Source organism: Ambystoma mexicanum, chromosome 10 (assembly GCF_040938575.1).
Source record: "Ambystoma mexicanum isolate Mex_15411 chromosome 10, UKY_AmexF1_1, whole genome shotgun sequence".
NCBI classification, from domain to species: domain Eukaryota; kingdom Metazoa; phylum Chordata; class Amphibia; order Caudata; family Ambystomatidae; genus Ambystoma; species Ambystoma mexicanum.
In genome coordinates, this window is record NC_090932.1 from 638344042 (window position 1) to 638348432 (window position 4391).

The 4391-nt window shown below is 46.0% G+C and overlaps 1 pseudogene; it reads left to right on the forward strand.

Moving 5' to 3' along the window:
• Positions 1–3869: 3869 nt before the first annotated feature.
• On the forward strand, positions 3870–3936 carry LOC138496858 (U6 spliceosomal RNA; annotated as a pseudogene).
• The last annotated feature ends 455 nt before the right edge of the window (positions 3937–4391 follow it).

A 4391-nucleotide genomic window follows, 5' to 3' on the forward strand; every position in this document is an offset into this window, starting at 1 on the left:
AAAACTAATTTATTTTTCCAGTGCCAGATAAACTGGGAAAGTCCAAGGCCAAAGGGCAGGGGCGGCATCCAGGTTGTACTGTGATTTGTCACATAATGATAGCGCATTCTTTTCCAGAAGGAACCCGTCTGGAATTCCAATGCATGCTGTTATCTCCCAGGCAGCCATAAACAACTGCTTGCATCAACCCCAGCACTGCTCAGCCTTCAGCCTAATGATCGAGTGAGTTACATGTGCCCCCCTGGTACCCTAATAGTTTATCACCCATATGTTATCATACGCCCCTCGGGAAACAGCCGCTGACGTTAAATCACTTCAGTGTGTTTGTGTCAGAAAAGGTGTCCTTTGTGGTGGGTCTGCAGCTCGCCTTCTTATGTGTCATCTGCGCGTTATCTGAGTGGGTTCAATTCAAATCGTTAGCATAGCAGATGCAGAAAGGATGTGACAGCACAACATGTTGCAATACACTAGAGCACTCTAAAGAAATAATTCCTTTTCTGCTGTTCAAAATAAAATACAGTCTACCAATTCCGTGAGCAAAGCTATCCCCATCTCTGATAGTCTAAACATAGCTCCTTCCTCACTACACATGAGCGAACCTACACGCTATTTAGTTATTCTAGAATATCAGACGCACATGCATGTGGATGGTGGTACCGAAAGCTAAAACGTGGGGAGGACATCCTGTGGTTCGTTTCCAGTGCAGTGTTCACACACCAATTTCTAATATAAATTACGTTATTTGCCACAGTGCAAAGAAAAAAAGCACAATACGATTCTGTGAAACAAAGGGAAACATAAAAACGCGTTTGCAGAAAACCACCCAGTGACACTTGTGCGCATTAGTGATTTGCTTGTTACAAGCAGAAACGCAGTAGAGAGGATTCACTAAATTGCACAACTTTATCCATTCATAGCACAACACTGACTTGTACTGATTAAAGTAAGATCTGTTGCAAAAGCAAGCATTGTGTTGGTTTAGCACATCACATGCAGGTCACCTGCTTCTACACACTCCCAAATTTTGAAAATAATGAAATCGTCGACTAAGGGCCTCAATACGAGTCTGGCAGTGCTATGAGAATTGGCATTAATCGAATTGTGCATACCCGTCCTACTCAGGACGACTAAAGAAAAACAAAAGGTCATGGCTAGAAGGTTTAGAATTCATCTTAACATCTGGCACAGCTCTGGGGCAGGGACGTCATTTCACCAAAATGCCAGGGGTAGCGGAAGTGACATCACAGTGCCACGCCCCCAAGAGTGACATCACAGGAAGTGATGTCATGTGACCACACCCCCACTCATCACAGGAAGTGATGTCATTTGACCATGCCCCACAGGAAGTGATGTCATTTGATCACACCCCCACTCGACATCAAAGGAAGTGGTGTCATTTGACCACGTCCCACAGGAAGTGATGTCATTTGACCATACCCCCACATGACATCACAGGAAGTGGCCCCATAAAGCATTATCCCTCAGTACACTAAGAAAAATATAGTTACGATATCTGTGTGTATAGATCTATACTGTCAAATTACTGTGAATGCAAGCAGACGCTTAAGGCCAAATGACAATATGTTATTGTTTAGCACTTATGCTTAAGCTCTTTTTTATAGAACAAATATTCATACAATATCACCCAACCTGTGTTGGTACTCATTTATTGATCTCAGAAGGATGAAAGGCTGAGATGGCCTTGCTGGGATTCCAACCTGCAGTTCACACACACATTGCAGCAGAGAGCACTCAACCCACTGAGCTATCATATCAGCTATAACAAAATGAGCATTTATTCTGTAGTGGATACCATTAAACTGGTAGCTGAGATTCAACAGTAGACCAGTTAAGTTAATCTGCAGGTCTGGTGCAAAATAGTGAAAGGAGCGCACTCACAGGACATACCATACTCTGAGCACTTGTTACCTCATACATGCAAACATCCGGAACAGCATACCAGGGAGATGGGAAAGATAGAAACATTACAACAAAGCATCCATTGTGGCACATTGAAGTCAATGGTCACTTGATGTGCTATGGAAGAGGCACACTGCTGTTGACGAGTAACCTCTCTAAAACATAGAAGGAGAACACTCAAGTGCACCTGTATGTGCAGCAGCCAAACCTCTCATTGTGTAATCATGCACACAAGAGCAATGTAATTACATTTCTGTGCCTTGAAGCTATAGAAATAAATGTGGCAAAGTAGGTATACATGCATATGCTTGCAGCTTGCCTGTCCAGTAGGATGTGCGTTTCAAATTAGAAATGGAAATTATCGACTAAAAACGAGAGAAGCCGAGCTGAAGATGAGCGCAACAGAAGATATGTTAAGCCAGAGATCCTTCTGGCGGCTGCCATGTTGGCTCCGATGGGGATTCATGAGAACAATGCATCAACAGATCAGTTCCGTCAGTCCTCTGTCTATGTTCTCTTTATGAAGAATTACCTTTAGTGGCATAGTTATTTTGGGATTTGGCACGGGAAATGTATGTGTGCACCCCTTTTATCATACGACTATCATGGCTTAGAACCTATGTAAACAGTTGTACATGTGATTTTTAATGTGTGTTCTTTTTTTCACACAAAATTGCTTCAGTGAGCTAATGTTGACACTTAAACACCTTTTATTAATTCACCCGCATCCAGAATAGTAGATTACAACTATTAAGTTATTGAACGGCTGAGATGGGTAATGCAACTACGAGCAGAGGAGCCCAGGACATGGTGCAGGGTCCACAATGAATCACAACAAAAGGAGCGGCTCCAGGCCCAGGAGCCGCTCCTTTTGTTGCGATCATTGCATTTGCAACAACTGGCACCACGCTGGCGCTACAACATCACTGGATGGGTCCAGGGCCAAGGGCACTGCCAGGTCAGCACGCCCACGTGATTCATTCATCAAAGAAAGGTAACACTTTCATTTTACCATTCTTTAATGAATGTATCCGCTGTGTGCCGTGAGGCATGAGCTGGCTGCTGAGCGGGCTGCAGCCTGCAGCCCGCAGGCAAGACAGCCAGACCTGAGCACACCGGCCCACTTATAGCAGATGGCGGCACTGGCCCCAGGGGGCCTTGGATTCTGCCTACAGCCCAGTACGGCCCTGCCTCAAACTGAACATGCCCCCACCCAAGCAAACCCTCACAGGCACCCTGTCTTTTCTCTGGCTTGTGGTAGGAAAATTGTAATGCGTTCAGGCCCACAGCACCCAGGTATTATGAAGGGAGTTGCCACTTTGCACGCAGCCTGGATAATGATCCGTTTCACCTGCATTATACCAACTCCACCTATGGGAGAAGAGGATGTCCCATTTATTTTAATAACTAAAGACCACTGCCGCCCTGACACTTCTAATCGTTTAAGTGGCTTTTCACCTCAATACAAGTGACTTGGCAACTACCCCCTGCCAACATCTTGCAAAGCGTCTTGGGCATGTTGGAATATAGACCGTAGTGTCTAAGCAGTATTGCCCACTTTACAAGCATGCTTACATTGTAATGTGTCAAGCCCTTAAACGTTGTACGTTAGGGTATTAAATGGCGCTTGCCCGCTTTTAGGTTCCCGTAGTACTATGCATACTTGGTCATGCATAGTACTATGCATACTTGGTCATGTTTACAGTAGTTTCCATGCTCTTTGTAATGCCATCTTAACACCCGTAAATTAATATGTGACGTGCAGTACCACATGGATATTTTTGTATTATAACGTTCACGTCACTAACGGCACTCGTTCCACCCTAAACTGCCTGTGCGATACTGGTTTCCTGCTTTGTGCGTAGATCTGAATCAGAAAGCGAACACAAAAATTAGTTATTTCGAATTGCATTTAAAACCGGATCCACCAGAAAGCAGAGACTCCACTCCAGAAGATTAGCATGGCCCGGACTGCGCAAGGATGACACGCAAATTTGTGAAACGTTCCATATTTTTGGACACATGCACGGACAGAAATGCCCTTTACTCTGCCTCTGACAGTATCATTGTTTTTTAAAGCAGGTCGCGAGGGCACGGCACCAGCGCTGACCACGTCGCAGACATCCCGCCGGAGCAGAAGCAGGAAGCCAGGCTGGGTAAGCGAAGCCTGGCTGCCTACTGCTGCTCCAGCGCGTGTGCGACGTGGTCAGCAGTGCCAGTGGCCGTGTGCCCTCGCCTGCGGCATCGCCGCCGGGTCCCAGGCTGCGCTGCTGGCTTTCAATAACAGTGCAGTGCACCCACGCACCTGACACCCGCCTCGACCCACCCACCAGTAGTACTACTCACCTTCTTCAGTGGAGTGCTGGATGGACTAGACACAAAGTAGCAGGAGCAGCGAGCACGCGTTGACACATGCAACTACTAAATAAAAATGGAGGACCACAGAAGCGTCGCAGCATGCTGTGGCCACG